Genomic DNA, 19270 nt, shown 5'->3' with positions numbered 1-19270 from the left:
GCGAGAAAACATGGCTCCCGACATCTGCCGTCCGCAGGAACGCTTGTTCCGCCTGTAGGTGTACAGTCATCTCAGAACTGTTAACCCGTATGCCATAGCAAATACCTTTATCCATTAGAAAATGACGCTTACATGCAGTTCCTTCCAGTCTCCACCCATTTTCAAAGTTACAAAGGTCAGCTCCTTTATCTTCACCTGCCTCAGTGAGGGAGTTTCATACATTTGTGAGCAAGTTAGATTCTTTTGTCACTGTCTGCATCCCACCCTGGAATCCCAGACCTCCTAAAGGATTTTTCAAAATCTGCATACATTCACCCTTTCTACTGTAAGTTCTATGGATCTGGACAAATGCATGGTATCATTAATTAATCCACCATTATATTGCAATAATATTACACATAATAACTTTATTGTCCTGAAAAAAAATCTTCCATACTTCACCTCTACAATCTTCCCTGTTCCCCAAAATCCTTGTAATCACTGATTTGTTTACTGTCTCTGTAATTTTGCCTTTTCCAGAATATCACATAAATGTAGTATTTTCAAATGATATTTTCCCCCTTAGCAATGGGCATTTAAGATTCATCCATCTCTCTGTGTAGCTTGTTGCTCATCCCTTTTATCACTGAGTCATATTCCATTGTTTGTATGTACCACAGTATCTTTATCCATTTACCTACAGAAGGACATCCGGTTGCTTTCAGCTCTTGGCAATTATGAATAAAACTGCTATAAGCAATCACACACAGGTTTTGTGTGTTCACAAATTTTCAGATCAGTTGAGTGAATACCTGGGAGTGTGTCTGTCGTTGGATCATATGGTAAGACTATGTTTAGCTTTGTTAGAAACTGCCAAACGGTCTTCCAAAAGGGCTGTACCATTTCATATTCACACCAGCAACGGGTGAGAGTTTCTGCTGCTTTGCATCCTCTCCAGCAATGAGGACTGTCAGCAGTGGGATTTTTTAAAAAATCTAGATACATGGGCCCCATTCCCAGAAATTCTGACTCTATCAGCCTATGGTGGTGCCCAGGCCTTAGCATTGTTGAGAAGCGCTCAGGAGATTCTGTTGTATATTCAGGCTTGGAACCAGGGAGTTCCATCAACCGCCTCATTGTACAGATGGAGGAACTGAGGCCTGAGGGCAGTGGTGCTGCAGTGGGGCTGATCTCTCCGGTTCTCCCGGCTGGCAGTCTGGGAGGGGCTGTGTGATTCCTGGGTAAGAGCCGGGGCTCTGGAGTCCCACAGTCCTGGGCTGGAGTCCCGAATCTGCCTCTCTCCAGCTGTGTGACTTTGGGTGAAGGCCTGCACCTCTCTGAGCCCCTCCTGTGTGGATGAGGACGGTCCCAGGACCTGCACGCAGGCTGTGTGAAGACGTGTTGGGTCAGTGAGGCCAAAGTGCTCACCCAGAGCTGGGCTCACAGTGGGGCCGGGACACCACCAGCGCCTGTGCCTGGGACTCTGTCACATGACTCCATTCTGTGCCGAGGTCCCATCCAGGGAGGCCTGTTCTGCCCCTTCCTGGACCCCTGGGCTCCCCTGCCCCATCCTCCCATTCACTGTTATTCTGACTTTGTCTCCAGCCCTGGGGGTTGCAGCTTCACCCCACTTCCCTCTCCTTCTACCCTTCCTTTTTCTTCTCCCAGTTACCAAAAATCTTCACTTAAAAAGCCATCTGGGAGGATGGATGGGACAAAGGCACATTTTGTAGAGTAAGTTTTCATGGAGAAGAGCCAAGAAATTGAAGGCACAGCACTTAGGATCCGGTCTTTTTAGGCCCCATGCTCTGACTGCTGGGGAGCTGTTCTGTATCACAGTCCACCCCCCACTGCAGCGCCCAGTGCTCTGGGCTCGTCTTCACTCGTCTTTGAGAACTCCTGCTCCCAACGTCTAGGCTGATTCCCTCCCTCAGGATGAATCCCCCTCCTCTCTATCACAGGGAGGGGCTGCAGCTGGGGCTCCTCTAACCCGAGACACCCTGCTCCTGTGTGAGCACCGTCCCACCTCGGGCAGCTGCTCTGCTCCCTACAGGAGTCCCAGGTGAAGGTTATCTTCTCCTGAGGGGTCTCCCAGGGCAGATTTAGGAACAACAGGAGAGACGTGTCCACCGCCAGGATGGATGGGCAGCCCTGGGGAGGGGTAATGAGCTCCCCGTTACTGGAGGTGCGCACAGAGGAAGGGTGCATTTGGAGAAGCAGAGAGGCCTTGGAGGCCAAGAGATCTGGGCTGAGTCCCGGTCACATTGCTTGCAAGGAGTCTGACCTTCAGCAGTGACTTGTACTCACTGAGCCTTGGCTTCTTCATCTAGAAAATCAGGCAAAATAAGTTCCCATGTCCCAGGGTTGTCATGGAGACAAAAGGACATAAAGTGTGCAAAGCACTGAGCAGGGAGTGCAGAGTATCGTTGCAGGAAGGGAGGAAGCTGGGTTATGACACCCCGAGCCATCTACGATTCCAAACGGCTGTAGTTGTAGACCTTGAGATCCAATAATTCAATTATCCTAAGATTATAAGATTTCCTAGGATTCTAAGACTTTAAAATTTATGATTCTGTTATTCTTCTCATCTAAGTCTCCTCAGGAACATAGGCTGTGTGATTCGAATTCTAAACCTGTCCCTTCATTGGTGCGGCGGCTCAGCCATGGGCTGTCTGCTCCACGGGGAGTGTTTATCTCTGCTCTCTTTCCACTTCAGATCTTCCATCTTTATCCCCAACTGGCCCATTGCTACTTCTCCAGGGACACGTTTTCTAATTCCAGCCTTATCCACTGCACCTTTTGTTCAAAGCACATCAGGCCCCTGCGGTGCTGCTGAATTGTGTCCTGTACCCCTGCCCCCGGCACACTCTCCTGCCCTCCCCACCAAACCTCATCTTTGCCTATTGAAATCTTCCCTTATTTTCAAGGCTGAAGTCAAAGGCGGGCTTTCCATGAAATTTTCTTCACCTCCCAGTTGAAATGGATATCCGTTGCCTCTGTGTTCTGCACAGATTTTGCTCTAATCACGATTACAGCAGTTGTCAGCAACTAACGCCTGATTTTTGGAGGCAGCAATATCTGCCCTTCACCGCATGGTGACCCACCCCTGGGAGACCTTTGGGAGACCACTCCGTGCTCTTCTGGGATGGAGGATGTGCGGATCTGATTGGTCAGCGGCGGGACACTGACTGGGCCAGGCTCACTAGTGGGCGGGGTCAACGCCTGGAAGGTGCCGGTGCTGGGCCTGCTCTCTCCTCCCATGCCTTGCCCGCCTGCCCCTGCCTGCAGCCAGGAGGCAGTCGGCTCTGCAGACCCAGCCAGGATGGAGCCGGGGCGGGTATCCCTGTTTCCCCGCATCACCCTCCTCTCTTCTCTCTCCCTGATTGAGCTCAGCCACCCCTGTGGGCCCATCCCCAGTGCACGTGCTAACAGCCTGTAGCTATCAGCTACCATCAGCCCTCCCTCCAGTCATGATTCAAATCAAGAGTCTTTGATGTACCGGACCTGTCAACGGCCTGGCCATACAGAGCTGAGTTGGAGAGGCCACCTCTGCCTCCTAGATCTTTCCCTCTGGGGGTCCTGCCGCCTCCTGCCCCTTGAGAAGATTAAATCCAAACCCTTCATCTTCCCCTCAAACCATTCCCGTCTTAGTGTTGCCCCCGCAGATCCCACTCGCCCAAATCAGAAGCAAGGGGGCATCCCTGACCCTCATGACACCTCAGGGGCCATTGAGTCCTGACAAGTTTAACTCTTATAACTTCTGTGGTCCCCTGTACTCCACACCCAGTGTTTCATCTCAGGCCCTGGGCATCTCTGACCAGACATCCCTCCACCACACCACACCCGCCTGGTCCCTCAGCCCTCCACTGCCCCTTCTCTCCATCCCGTGACCCTGAGACATGAGTAGGGGGCTCTTCCTGGGGTCCCATTCTTTTGGGGGAGGGGGCTTGTTCTTCCCTCCTCCAGCTGTGCCTCTCCCCTCAGGGACAAGGGAGACAAAGGGCAAGTTCCGGTCCCCCGACCCCGGAGCTCCCTTCCGGACTGACCTAAACCTGCTTCTGGGACCTGCATGGCCTCATCCCAGGTCTCCTCCTCTGAGGGTGACCCGTGTGGCCAGCACACACCCCCTAAACCCCAATGGGTAGCCGTCAGTGGTGAGGTGAGGACAGGGCCTGCACAGATGTTGGGGGCGGCCTGCACTGACATCCCGGACACCAGGAAGTGATTGTCCCAAAGAAGGACAGTCACCTTGATCTCTGCCTAACACCCTTCATGGCTCCTACCTGACTTGGGATGACATCGCATGGTGGGCCTGGCTCACGGGGTTCTTGGTGTTGCAACCCTCCCTGACTCTCCATCATCGTCTCCCATCTGGGCACCCAAACACCCTCTGAGAAAAACCCAGGCTCTGCACAAAATGCTGCCTGTTCCCCACTGCCCAAAACTGGATCTCAGTCTTGGTGGTGGCAGGATCAGGGCTCCCAGTCCTCGCTGCAGATGGGGGTGGGGGTTGGGGCGAGGGCAGGAGCTGTCCCAGCACCAGGTTGAGGGCGGTTTGGGGCTTATGTGTCCTGTGGTCAGTTGAGTTTTGGCTGTCACTTTAGGAGGCCAGCAGGCTCTGGATCCACATCGACATGGCTAGGCCAGAACCTGCCTGCCTGGGAGGAAGTAGGAGACAGCAGAGACCCTGAAAGGCTTTGAGGACTTTGCCTGTCAGGGAGAAGGATCCTCAGGAAGTCTGGGCTGATGCCGGGGGACTGTGAGTGTCCTGCACCCCCAGGACCCCAGCTCTCCCGTCCAGAAAAGCAGCAGGCTGAGCCTAAGGCCCCAGGAGGTCTTAGTTATTGTTCAGTTGCTCAGTCATGTCTGACTCTTTGCGACCCCACGGACTGCAGCACAGCAGGCTTCTCTGTCTTTCACCATTTCCCGGAGCTTGCTCAAACTCATGTCCATTGAGTCAGTGATGCCATCCAACCATCGCATCCTCTGTCATCCCCTTCTCCTCCTGCCCTCAATCTTTCCTAGCATCAGGGTCTTTTCCAATGAGTCAGCTGTTTGCGTCAGGTGGCCAAAGTATTGGAGCTTCAGCTTCAGCATCAGTCCTTCCAATGAATCTTCAGGGTTGATTTCCTTGGTCTTAACAAGCCCAAAGTCTTGCGAGTTCCTTCTTCCCCACCCACCCCAGCACCCTCAGGCAGGCGTGGTCTCTGACTCCAGAGGCTCAGGCTCAGCCTTTGCTCCTCCTACCTCTGCTGGCAGGACCTGGGGGCAGATGCAGCTGGCCCAGGAGCCTGGATGACCTGAAGTGGGGATGGAGCGGTTCTACCTGTGCACTGGGAATGATGATGGAACCAAAAGCCGAGTCACTTGGTTTAGCCTCTGCCCAATGGACTGGGCTCTGGAGAGGCAGGAGCCTGGCTGAGGGCCTCTACTTCAGGGCCTGCCTTCCCCAGCCACCTGTTTCCATGGCAACCAGAGCCCTCTGGCTGGAGCTGAGTTCCATCCCTGCCCCACCCCTCCCCCCTGGAGAGGGAACCTGCCCTTGTCACAGGTCAACAGGTGGGAGGAGGAGATTATTACAGCCAGGCCTGGCTGTGAAATCCACAACCAGGTGCTGTATCAGGTTGATTACAAATCCAAGTGTCCTCTGCTCCTGCTTGTTTCTGATAACAAATCAGGGAGGTTTCAGGACAGGAAAATGGATCCTTGTGTATTTCCCAGCCTGGGAGGATTTCCCAGCCTGTGAGGCCGCTCCACCTGGCTCTCCCTTCCTGCTTAGTCCCCATCTGGTTGATTATCTCTGGGCTCTGCTTTGAGAGCCCGAGTGAGCACACCCCCTCCCTCACTTCAATCTGAACTCCTCTCTTCCCTCACCAACATTGGGAACTTGGGCTTTTCCCCTTGATCCCCCGGCCCGTGTTCCCGCACCCCTATAGCGCTTTGGACACTGGCTCCTCCCTCACCCATCTGGCTGTCTCCCTGGATGCTGGTCCACACTGCGCTGGCTCATCCCCGCCCCACTCCTGAGGGACCTCCCTACTTTTCCTACCCTGAGCAAGAAGCATTCACTCATTCATTTAGTAGGTAGACATGTAGAGAGCCCTGCCCTGTGTCAGCAGCTGGGGCTATGATGGAGGATGACAGCAGCAGCAACAGCCACACGACTCTGGCCTCCGGAAGCTTCTCTTCTAATGGGGAGGACGTCCTGTAACCATCTCGATCAAATGGCTCTCTTGTATAGTCTGGTGACAAGTGCAAAGGAGACAAATCCAGAAGAAAGGGAGCATGGGACCCTCAGGGCTTGCAGTTGAAGAAGAACTCGTTGAAAAGCTGACATTTTCCCAAAGACTTGGAGAAGGTGAAGGAGAGAGCCACATGGATGTTTGAGGAAGAGCATTTCCAGCAGAGGAGATGAGGAAAGCAAAGGTCCTCAGTCGCCACTTAAGTATCAGCTCCTGAGACCCCATCTGAGTTAGTCCCCCTTATTATCCTCCCACACTGCCTCCTAAGGAGGATTTGCTTGGCCCCATCCCAGGCCTTGATTGAATATCCGTTGGGACTTTTTCTTGAAGGCCATGTCCCTTCCTGACTGTGAGACTCAAGAGAGCATGTACCTGGTCTGATGCAGCTGGTTCACACCTAGCACATAGTAGGTGCACTGAAAATCACTTGGGTGAAAAGTACAACCATAAGAATGGGAAAGGAATGAGAAACAAAAAAGCTCATGTTCTTTAAAGCAGAAGTAATCCGGAATGTTGTTCTTTGCTTTTACTTATGGGATGGGAAGGATGGTTTCATTTCTATGCTATGCAATTCTATTTCGTTTTATTTTTATTCCTAGTCCTAGTCCTAACCCTAGTCCTAGTTCTTTTCTATTCTATTAAAAAAAATGCACGGCATAATCGGAACTAGTAATTACAGCTCCCATCCCTGGTTTGTGCCTCCCATGACTCTGGCCCTGAACAAAAGATCATTTCATATTTAATCAGTATTAGTTCTGGGATGCTCACAGGGGACATGCTCCCTTCAGGGCTGTGGAGTTTAATTCTCAGTGAGGCTAATTAGATCAAGAAAAGAGCCTGGCCTCAGGGCAGGACTGCTGTGGGGTCGCCCACTATCAAGCAGAGAGGCAGAACCCTACCTGGCATCCTCCTGCCCGAATCTCTCCCATCCTGCCCATTCCAGCCCCTGCCCCAAGAGAAGGGCAGAACCACACGTCCCTCCTTTGCCTGTGACGACTGACAAATCTCCCGTGGTAGGAAGGATGACAGCTGATATCCAGAGAGGCAGTGGGCCCCCCACCCCTTGAGTCACCCTCAGAAGCTTTGTGGAGCCTCTCTGGCTTGGCAGGTGGTGAGCAGCAGGTAGGCATCCATAATCAGCCCATCCTTCCCTAGTGGGGACAGAGTCTTCCCTTAATCAACTCTCTTCTCCCTGTTCAGTTCAGTTCAATTCAGTTGCTCAGTTGTGTCTGACTCTCTGTGACCCTGTTAATTCTGCTTGATTCAACCTCTGTTATCATTGACATCATCATCTTCATCGTCGTCACCACCTTAACTACTGGGTCATGGATGTGGATGTTACCAGGTCCCAGGCAATTGAAGCAGAAGATTGCAAGACTTGCTTGAAGACCTGTAAGAGTGTATCACTATCCTTGTTCCTCAGATGAGGAAACTGAGGCTTCGAAGGAAAACTCGCTGCCCCTAGCCCCGGTCAGTGGAGGAGTGAGGACTGGAGGGGAGGGCAGCGAGGCCTAAGTCCTGGCTTCAGAGGTCACCAGCGAGGCAAGCTGAGGGCACGCTCCTTAACCCTCAGCATCAGTTCCCTCTTCTCGCTTAGTTCCTTTGAATCCCACAGCACCGCCACCATGTCCGTCTGCATCGTGAAGCTGCAGAAAGCGAGGCTCATGGGAGGGAAGAATTTTGTCCCTGTTTGCACAGATCAGACTTGGTGATGCTGGGGTCCAGCATGGGTCTGGCTGATGCTGTTCTTCCCCTCTGCCCACACCATACCAGCTCAGTCCAGTGGAGTGATTTGCCCCTGCCACCCCCACCTCCCACCCCCGACTCCCTTTTGCTCAGGGAGAAGGCATGCTTCCTGACAGACACAGAGGGTCAGGTCATCCACACAACTGAATACATATTATGTGCTGTCGCAGGTGCCACCTGGATCCCCTCCAGGCATGGAGGGGGTGGAGCTTCTCCCCAGGCCCTCCCACCCCCTCCCTCATTCTCCCTCTGCTCAGGGCACACCATAGGTGTGGTTCATGGGCTCTAGGACCAAACTGCCTGGGGTGGAATCGTGGCTCCGCCGTGTATCCCACATGTGCTGTTTGTCTGGTCTTTTCACCTCTCTGAGCCTCAGGTGCCCGTCTGTAAGGAGAGACAGAGCAAGCTCTGGGAGTTGGTGATGGACTGGGAAACCTGGAATGCTGCAGTCCATGCAGTCCCAAAGAGTCGGACATGACTGAGCAACTGAACTGACTGAAGGGGAGACAGACAATAATGGTATCTGCTCCACTGAAGCTTGGAGAGGACGAAACAAATGATGACATATAAAGTGCTCAGACCAGAGTTTCATGAACAGCAACCATGCAGTTGTTGTTGTTTGGTTGCTAAGTTGTGTCCAACTCTCTGCTCAAATTGGAGTTTGCTCAAATTCATGTCCATTGAGTTGGTGATGTCATCTAACCATCTCATCCTCTGCCACCCCATTCTCCTTTTGCCTTCAATCTTTCCCAGCATCAGGGTCTTTTCCAAGGAGTCAGTCAGCTTTTCACATCAGGTGGTCCAAGTTATTGGAGCTTCAGCTTCAGCATCTGTCCTTCCAATGCATGTTCAGGGTGGATTTCCTTTAGGATTAACTGGTTTGATCTCCTTGCTGTCCAAGGGACTCTCAAGAATCTTCTCAAGCACCACAATTCAAAAAAGCATCAATTCTTCAGTGCTCGGCCTTCTTTATGGTCCAACTCTCACATCCATACATGACTACTGGAAAAACCATAGCTTTGACTATGTGGACCCTTGTCAGCAAAGTGATGGCTCTGCTTTTTAATATTCTGTCTAGGTTTGTGATAGCTTTCCTTCCAAGGAACAAGTGTCTTTTAATTTCATGGCTATAGTCACTGTCCACAGTGATTTTGGAGCCCAAGAAAATAAAATCTGTCACTGCTTCCACTTTTCCCCCTTATATTTGCCATGAAGTGATGGGCCAGGTGCCATGATCTTCATTTTTATCATGTTTCAAGTTTCAAGCCAGCTTTTTCACTATCTTATTTCACCCTCATCAAGAGGCTCTTTAGTTACTCTTCACTTTATGAGAAAGGGAAAGATATACCCAACTGAATGCAGAGTTCCAGAGAATATCAAGGAGAGATAAGAAGGCCTTCTAAAATGAACAATACAAAGAAATAGAGGAAAACAGTAGAATGAGAAAGACTAGAAGGCAATGGCACCCCACTCCAGTACTCTTGCCTGGAAAATCCCATGGATGGAGGAGCCTGGTGGGCTGCAGCCCGTGGGGTCGCTAAAGAGTCAGACACAGCTGAGTGACTTCACTTTCACTTTTCGCTTTCACGCATTGGAGAAGGAGATGGCAACCCACTCCAGTGTTCTTGCCTGGAGAATCCCAGGGACAGGGGAGCCAGGTGGGCTGCCGTCTATGGGGTCGCACAGAGTTGGACACAACTGAATCAACTTAGCAGCAGCAGCAGAGCTCTCTTCAAGAAAACTGGAGGTAACAAAGGAACATTTCATGCAAGGATGAGCACAATAAAGGACAGAAATAGTAAGGACTTAACAGAAGCAGGCAGGATTAAGAAGAGGTGGCAAAAATAAACAGAAAAACTATACAAAAATGGTTTAAATGACCTGGATAACCACAAAGGTGGGGTCACTCACCTAAACACAGACAACCTGGAGTATGAAGTCAAGTGGGCCTTAGGAAACATCACTACAAACAAAGCTCGTAAAGGTGACAGAATTCCAGCTGAGCTATTTAAAATCCTAAAAGATGATGCTGTTAAAGTGCTGCACTCACTATGTCAGCAAATTTGGAAAACTCAGCAGTGACCACAGGACTGAAAAAGGTCAGTGTTCATCCCAATGCCAAAGAAGGGCAATACCAAAGAATGTTCAAACTACCATCCAATTGTACTCATTTTCCATAATAGCTAGGTGATGCTCAAAACCCTTTAAGCTAGGGTTCAGCAGTACATGAACCATGAACTTCCAGATGTACAAGCTGGATTTAAAAAAGGCAGAGGAACCAGAGATCAAATTGCCAATATTCATTGAATCACTGGGGAGCTTGATGTGCTATAGTCCATGGGGTTGCAAGAGTAAGTCACGACTTAGCACAACAACAACGGCAAAATAACAACTGCATATCTGAGGTCATTAACATTTCTCCTAGCGATCTTGATTCCAGCTTGTGATTCATCCAACCTGGTATTTCACATGATGTCCTCTGCATATATTAAATAAACAGGGCGACAACATACAGCCTTGTCGTACTACTTTACCAATTTTGAACCAGCCAGAGGTTCCATGTCTGGTTCTAACTCTTGCTTCTTGTCCAGCACGCAAGTTTCTCAGGAGACAGGTAAGGCGGTTTGGTAGTCCCATCTCTTTAAGAATTTTCTACAGTTTGCTGTGGTCCACACAGACAAAGGCTTTAGTGTACTCAATGAAGCCGGAGTAGATGTTTTTCTGGAATTCTCTTGCTTTCCCCCTGATTCAATGAATGTTGGCAATTTGATCTCTGATTCCTCTGCCTCTTCAAAACCCAGCTTGTACATCTGGAAGTTCTCAGTTCATGAACTGTCAAAGCCTAGCTTGAAGGATTTTAAGCATAGCCTTGTTAGCATGTGAAATGAACACAATTGTATGGTAGTCTGTACATTCTTTGGCAATGACCTTCTTTGGCATTGGGATGAAAACTGACTTTTTCCAGTCCTGTGACCACTGCTGAGTTTTCCAAATTTGCTGGCATATTAAGTGCAGCACTTTAACAATATCATCTTTTAGGATTTTAAACAGCTCAGCGGGAATTCTGTCACCTCCATTAGCTTTGTTTGTAGTAGCTCTTCCTAAGGCCCACTTGATTTCATACTGCATGATGTCCCGCTTCCAACAGCTATTTCTTATGTTGGTTTGGCCCACTTTGAAGGGTAATGAGCCCCCAAATGCTGACACCAGCGCACACAGGAAACTGCTCCTGGAGTCAGGTGGTCCCAAGTCCTTGACCCTGGCTCAACCATCACTCTGTGTGACCTTAGGTTCAACCCTCTCTGACCCTGATTTTCTATCTTTCCATGAAAAAGTTGGCATAGAGAGCTCACCTCCAGGTTCCGTTCTACCTCCAAGACCCCAGCATACTGAGGTCAGTCTGAGCCTTCACCCACAGAGGCCCCAGACCCTGGGAAGAGGAAGATGGCAGAAAAGTCCACCCACAAGCCCACAAGTTGCTCGTTTCGCCGCAGCTGCAGCTCTTCATCATCGTGGAGCACGTGTTTCACACGGTGCCACGCTAAGCGCGATGCAGGCATTGCCTCTTTCAGAACAATGGCACGAAGCAGACACAATTAATGTCCCCATGTTGAGGCCTCCTGCCCAAGGTCATCTCATCCAGGAGGTGACAGCGATTCCAGGGCCTGGGTTGGTGAAGACTTTACCATGGGCATTGTGCAGAGTTAGAACTCTCTGTGAGTAAGCATGGGTGGGTGTTCTGGGTCCCATTTTACAGTGGAGAAAAGTGAGGCCCAGGGAGAGTAAGCAAGGTCACCCAGCTCGCAAGCCTTGTAAACCAGACTCCAGCCACGCTGCCTTGATGCCTGACCCCATGTCCTTTCCACCAGGTTCCTCTGCTTCACTTGATTTAAACCAACCGATCACATTAGGGCTGGAGTGGGGTGGGGTGTCCCATGAGCTGCTGCAGCATCATTTTACTTCTCCCTCATCTCTTCTGCCCAACCCTGCAAACTGTCCCAGACTGTCACTGCTATCCTCAGGCCACCCACTTGGCAGGTGACAATAGAAACAACAGTCTCCTTCACTCTCGGCATGAGTTTCACCTCCTCTGGTCCCGTCCTCATCCCGGTTATCACCAAGCTCTCTGCTTCCCTCTCGCCTCCCACCCCCCACTCCTGGCCCCACCCACAGGCCTTCCGCAGCTGCTCTCACACAGGTTACAGGGGATCTCTCGGTGGTGACATCCAAGGGGCACTTCTCAGTGCTGCCCTGGCTGGACCACCGCCTGCTGGTGACCACTGGACCACACAGATCACCCTTCACTTTTGTCATCCAGCACTGAACACTGGCCATCACTGACTACGAATGCCCAGGTTGACTATCACTGCTGCCCACTGGTCACTGCTGACTACCATCATTGTTACTGACCACTGTCTACCACCTGATTCTTCTTTTCTCTTTAATTGGGTGGATTACAAATTTGTATTGGAATATGCGTTAGTTTTAGGTGTACAGTGAAGTGATTCAGTTACATATATATATATATATATATATATATATGTTCTTTTTAAGATTCTTACCCATATGGGTTATTACAGAGTATTGAGTAGAATTCTCCATGCTGTACAGTAGGCCCTCATTGATTATCTGTTTTATATGTAGTAGTGTGCATATGTTAATCCAGCACTCCTAATTTATCTGCTCCCTCTTTTCCCTTTGGTAACCACACATTTGTTTTCTCTGTCCTTGGCACCCGCTCCTTGATTCTTTATTCCAGTCCCCTCTCTTTGCATCACTTTCTTTCTTAGTTCTCCTCCCAGTCTCTGACGGATTATTCTCAAACCACTTTGCTGGTCTCTCAACCCATCTTCATAGCACACTCACGTTTATCGTTGAGCTCCTCTACAATGATGTGATCTCCTTCACATTCTCTCGGGACAGTCTAACCCACACCATCAGCAGGTAGCATCAGCTGCGACCTCCAAGGCCAAGGATCCCAAACCTCCATCTCCGGGGCAGCGGACAGAGGGCTGGGGCTGGGTCATTCACTTACACTCTGTTCAAGACTTGACCTTAGACAAGGCAAGCCATTCCCCTGGTTTTAAACTTCTTCCTTTGTAAAAGGTCAAACATGATAACCTCCTCCCTCAGAGGACTGCTGTGATGTTCAGATAAGGTCACAGTGGTGGCTCTGACCATCAGTCATGGGACACAGCAGGTGCTCAGCACACACTCATCTTTTTTCTTCTCATGAGATTCCCGTGAGCTGTGAGTCTTCACTGAACCTTAGCCAGTCCCTCTGTGAGTCCCCCAGAGGAAGGAAGGGGCTCTTTAAGTGGGGTGGTCAGGAAGGGTCTGGTGGGCTTTTTGACATGAGCTGGTGGGGGATGGGGAGGTGTGACAGTAGAGTATGTCACCCCCTCGGGGGTCAGAAGGTATCCTGATGTGACCATGATGTGACCATAATGTGATCTCGGGACTTCCAAACCTAGGTCTAACAAGCCAAGCTGCTGTTGGAATGTCCATCTCCCAGCAGAGGGCCAGGGAGACTGTCCAGAGTGGTCCTATCTGCTGCCCATGCTCTCCCCTCCACACCATCCTGACTGCTGGGAGAGGGGTGTCATCAGTTTGGGCTCCACCCCCAGGTTTCTGCTCAAGATGTGATGTGTAGAGACCAGCACAAGGGTGACAAGTCAGTGATGCTCACCCACAGCTGGATCACAATAGGATCTCAGGAACATTGCGTTCTGGTAATATCTCCATAGAGAAGGAAACGCTTGGTCTCCCTCTTTCTTTCTTGGGAAAGAAATCCCTGCCCTCCAAGGTGGTAGACAGTGAGGGGGAAGGGTCTGAGTCCACCCTCATGTTCTGAACTCACAAAATCCAGACATGTATGTCTGCTGCTTCCTGCAGGCTTGCTCTACTTTGTCTGATTGCTTCTTTTTTTAAAAAATATTAATTTATTATGTATTTATTTGGCTATGTAGGCCTTAGTTGCATCATGCAAGGTCCTTCGCTGCAGCACACAGGCTCAATTGCTCCATGGTGAAGAGGATCTTAGTTCCCAGGTCAGGGATGGAGCCCGAGTCCCCTGCAATGGAAGGCAGATCCTCAATGACGGGACCACCGGGAAAGTCCCTGCCTGCTTACTCTCCCCCAACAAGCTTACTGATCCTTCTGCGCCTGACTCTGAGCTGAGCGTGTGGCATCTGGAAATGACACGGTGTGACCCTTGGCTTGCCCAGTGGGGACTACGACACACAGATAACCACCGCATCACCATGTACCGTGTAGGATCTGGTTCTGCCTGGGTGAGGAGGGTGCTGGGAGGGGAGTGTCTCTCCATCAGCCGTGCCTCTCAACTCTACCCACAGTGCCAGGGCTGCAGAACTCCAAGGGTCTATGAAAATGTTTAAGGCCTGAAGAGAGTCAGGGGATTTAAATACAAACAGAAAGCTGCAACATAAATGCAGCAGAAAGCTGATATATGCTTAATTAAATGTCTACAAAATGTTACGTTGTCCAAGAGTCACTTTCTGCTCCACTTGGCTCTTCCACAGTTACATATACATGGATTTAATGTCAGATCCGATTGCAATACCTATGAACTGATGGAGGAAGGAGCTTCTCAAAGAAAGAAGATCTGGGACTGAAAAGGCCTTTAGAGAACAATGGTTGGAGTAGGTGGGTGCAGGGGAGTGGAGGGGGGGAGAGCTGAGACTTCACAGAGGAGGGGGCGTGTGGCCGGCAGGGTGACGGGTTAGCCAGGAGAGAGGAGGGCGTTCCTGGGCAGGGGGAGGGGTACATGCAGAGAAGCAGGCCTGGCAGAACCTGACGGGTCTGAGACACAGGGACCTTTCATTGAACCTGCTACAAGGAGTGGAGTGGGGGTGGGGTGGGGGGACTTGGGCACAGGAGTTCTTTTCCTTCTTGAGCCTCTGCGTCCTTGCATCATCTTCTCCATCATTCAGTTCCAGAAAGGAAGAAAAGGGCAGTAGGTTGGGGGGAGGATGGCAGGCAAATTGCACCACCTCCACCAGGGCTGTCTGGGAGAAGAGGCTGAGCTGGGGGGCTCTCTGATTCCTGTGCCTGTGACGGCTTTGAGGAGGGGGTCTCCAGCACTAGAGGAGAGTACTGAAACAAAAGAAGCCTGCTGTACCAGGGGACAGCAGGCTTGAGAGGCACCAAAGGAAGCGGTGCTATGCAGGAGGAGAAAGGCTGCTTCCTCCGGGAGTGCTTATTTCTAGCCTAGATGGCTTCCTACACAGAAGCTCGGTGGCAGAGGCATGAGAGGCTGGTTAACCTGTATCACAAGGGAAATAGATTAGTTGCAAGAGTATTTAGTACAGCTTACAGACCACCCATGCTTGTCCCCCATGCTGGTCATGCTTGTGGCCCTGCTCACAGCCAACTCATTGAACCCTCTTAGCAACCACGTTAGGTACAAACTATTATTATGCAGTTGTTTAAAACAAAAAGGAAACTGAAGCCCAGAGAGATGAACTCAAAGCCAAAGACATCGGCTGGTGAAGGATGGAGCTAGGAGATGACCTTCAAGTTTCCTGCAACACCAAACTCTTAAAATCCTAGGCTTCTACGATTTTTAAAATCTTGTGTTCTAATTCTAAAAATCTATAATTTAAGGTGAATCTAAGGTGCTCTAACATTCCATGATTCTAAGAGCCTTAGAGTCTATAATTTGATGCTAAGTCTGAGGATCTAAGACCCTATTGCTCTAAGATTCTCTGTGTCTAATATTTTATAGGTGTCACAAGGGGTTATTCAAAACCAAACATCATGTGGTGGGGAATTTCTTTTCCTTACTTCCTCTCAAAGAGAGAGGTCAATGCTGTTTCCACAGGTCTGAGCTGTCCCTCCCCACCCCTGGCCCTGGAGGTGGGCAGGGGAAGCTAAAACCTTTGCTATTTTGGGCCCATTACTCTGGTATGTCCCCAAGGGGGATGGCGGGACACCAAGGCATGGGGGTAGAAAGTGACCCAGAAAGCAGCAAAGAGTCTTTGGGGGCATTTTCTAGAGGTGGGCCATCAGTGTCCCACCCCCTTGCAGTGGGAGTTGGGGAGATCCTTGGAGGGGAGTGGCTGCACGGTCTACCCCGGGAGGTTGGTCCTAAGGAGGCGCCCCTCTCCCTGTTGAGTTTTCCTCCCTGTGTGGGTCACTGAAATCATCGTCTTCAGTCATATGTTCATGTTTAGGGCTCATCATCCCTGTTGAAATACATTTCCTGAGAGCAGAGACCAAGTCCAGGCTGGCATGAAGTAGGTATTTGTTCTCAGAATGAGTACATCTGAATGCCACCATCAGACTAAGACATCATCTGGGCTTCCTCTTCTAATCAGCAGCTCAGGCCAGAGGGGCTGTCTCCTAAAGAGCTCTGGGATCCACTCCCACCCCACCCCCACCCCCACCTCCCTTATTAGTGTCCTTGTTGAGGGCACAGGCTCTGGAGCCAGGATGCTGGGGTCAAATCTCTGCTTATGAGCTGAGTGATCAGGGGCAGGTGACAATCTCTCTGTGCCTGCTTCCCTCTACAAAACAGAGATGGCAAGAACCATACCCACCTAGAGCTAGTAAAAGGAAGGTCTAAGGTTCAGAATGTGCCTCATCAAATGGAAGCCCCCAGTTAGTGTCCGCTGTGGCTACTAGAGAACCATTACTGCTGTTATAACCTGTTTCCCTAATGCCTACTGAAAGTGAAAGTGAAATCGCTCACTCGTGTCTGACGCTTTGCGACCCCATGGACTGTAACCTATCAGGCTCCTCCGTCCATGGGATTTTCCAGGCAAGAGTGCTGGAGTGGATTGTCATTTCCTTCTCCAGGGGATCTTCCCGACCCAGGAAGCAAACCCCGGTCTCCCGCATTGCAGGCAGATGCTTTTACCGTCTGAGCCACCAGGGAAGCCTACTGAAGGAGATCCCAAAAGCTCTTCCTGGTGTGGCCCTCCCCTCCAACCTAATCCCCCTCCCACCTTTTCAATCACACAGAATTCCCTTTCTCCCATATTTTCTGGCCTCCATGCCTTTGATATGCTGTTCCCTTTCCTGGAAGGCCCTTCCATCATCTTTTCCAGGCACACTCTGACTCTACCTGGATGAATCAGCTCAGATGCCACCTGCCCTGTGAAGCCAGATCAGAGCTCCCCTCCCCTCTTCGCAGAATCCGCCTGTGTGGCCAGCACCTTCTCTGGACTCCGGCAGTAACCGACACATTCCAGGTCCTACCTCCAGTCCCCCAGCACCGGCACCGTTCCTTATATTCCCCAGGGCGGGGACTTCCTCCGCTGTCTTTCCATCTCTGCGCCCCTGGTCCCGGAACTCCACTTGGCACAGCCTGGGTGTCCATGAGTGATTACTGAACAAGGAAAGAAGTGCAGAGCGCCAGGTTTTCCTGGGTCCCCAGTGACTCACCTCCACTCACCCTGTGCGAGCCTCGAGTTCCCCATCTGCAATATGGGCATGCTAGCCCCTGTGGGGCCCTCCCTCCCAGGACAGCAGAGAACACTGGCCTCCTCAGGCTGGCGGCACTCCGGGGCACGGGGCTGTGAAAGGGAAGGAATTCTGCTATTAAGCACATTAGTTCTGTCGTCTGGTCTTTGGGAGAAGAGCTTGCCTGGTAATTAGGGTTGTTAGGGGAGACAGAGGCGGGGCTGGTATTGATGCCAGGGTCGACCCAGAGCAGCCAGACCCGAGGCTGCGGGCGGCAGAAGGAGGCACTGGGACTGGGCCAGGTGGGCGGACACCTCCGTGTCTTCTGCAGGAGGCCGAGAAGGACCCGCGTCTTCCTGGTGTGGGAGACCCCGCGGCGGTCCTGGCTCTGACCTGAAGGTGGCGCTGCCGATCCTCGCAAGGGGAACTCAGCCGAGCTGCAGCCCTGTGCCTGGAGTTCAGGAGCGTCTGGAGGGAACACGTCGGGAGCGTCTGAAGGGATGAGGAAAGAGTGATGGAGAAAGGAGGAAAGGCAGAGAACAGAGAACGAGGAGAAGGGGGATAGAAAGGACTGGAGGAGAGGACAGAGAGAGAGAAGCTGTGGGATCAGAAGAGGGAGGAGAGAAAGTGCTAGGGCGGAAAGGGGAGGAGGAGGGGAAGGAAGCTTCTTCCCACCCAGGGCTTGGAGAAGCTGGATCCTCTTGGAATCTGTCCCCGACACCAATGTCTACTGAGCGGTCACGTCCTCCCTGACACCCTCCCCCATCCCTGCGTGGCTCCCAGGACCCTCAGGGTGAAACCCAGCCTGCACAGCCCAGCCCCATCCTCTGTGATCTGATCCCAGAAGAGTCCAGTCCTGTCTTTTCCCACCTTCCCGCCCTCACCGCAGCCGCAGCCATCTCGGCTCTGCCTGCCGCTTACAAGGCTCCCAGCTCGCCCTCTCTGCCAGACCTCGGCAGGTGCCAATTTGCTGCTTCAGGTACAACCTTTTCCCCCATCTACCCACCCCCCCTCCGGCTTCCCACTTCTCCTCCAGGTCTCAGCATGGGCACCACCTCCTCCCAGAGGTCCTCCCTGACTTTGGTCCAGGGTCAGCGTCCTCTCCGTGCTCCCCATCCCATACAGCCTCTCCCCCCATCTCAGCACGGACTGCTCTGGGTCATGATGGACTCATCCATTTTTCCAGCCAGACTGGGTGCTCCCCAAGGACAGGAACATAGCCTCGGCCCCACTGGGGGTGTTCCCTTCATGGCCAGCCTGGGGGCTGAACAGGCACAGACCCTGCCTGTGGGATGATGAATGATCCGGTGAAGGGCTGAGTGTGGGAGAAAAGGCAGGGAGAGACATGGAGGGAGAAAACAAAGCAGGGAAGAGATGGGCTAGGAGAGAGAGCGCTGAGCAGGGCACCGCAGCCCCACAGGTGTGAAGGGCTCCCCGGGGGCTCAGCGCTGCCAGGCAGAGCTCTTCCTCCTGAAGTCAGCTGGCTGCCTGGCTCTGCACCCCTCTGACCACCCGGCAGCTCCTATTCATGTCCAGAATCAAGGCCTCTTGAGTCACAGGTGGCAGAATCTGTTCAGGTACCCAGTGAAAGGAGAATGTCATGTACAGACCCCCTTCATTATCTTGAATGCCGACTTGGGGGAGACCAGAGGGGTTCAGGAAGAACCTGAGGACCAGGATCTGCCTGCGTCCCTTTCTGTTTCCTTGTTCACAGGGTTTCTTGTCTGCTCTTAGCATCATCCACAACCCAGAACTTTACAGAGCCTCAACCAAGTCAGCCACAAACACCTTTCAATCCTTGAAATTTATGTGCATTTATCTGTAAACAACCCCACCCCTCCACCCCCTCCAATCCCCGCCACACACACACACGCTTT

The 19270-nt window shown here is 51.6% G+C and overlaps 1 long non-coding RNA gene across 1 annotated transcript; it reads right to left on the bottom strand.

Moving 5' to 3' along the window:
- Positions 1-13936: 13936 nt before the first annotated feature.
- On the bottom strand, positions 13937-18033 carry LOC132343608 (uncharacterized). Its single transcript, XR_009492525.1, has 3 exons — positions 17787-18033; positions 17190-17319; positions 13937-14040 (listed from the first exon to the last, which is right to left on the bottom strand). It is a non-coding gene; the product is annotated as an uncharacterized lncRNA (long non-coding RNA).
- Positions 18034-19270: the final 1237 nt, after the last annotated feature.

Source organism: Bos taurus, chromosome 2, assembly GCF_002263795.3.
Source record: "Bos taurus isolate L1 Dominette 01449 registration number 42190680 breed Hereford chromosome 2, ARS-UCD2.0, whole genome shotgun sequence".
NCBI classification, from domain to species: domain Eukaryota; kingdom Metazoa; phylum Chordata; class Mammalia; order Artiodactyla; family Bovidae; genus Bos; species Bos taurus.
The sequence above is the reverse complement of the archived record's forward strand: the minus strand, read 5'-3'. Positions and strand labels throughout refer to the sequence as shown.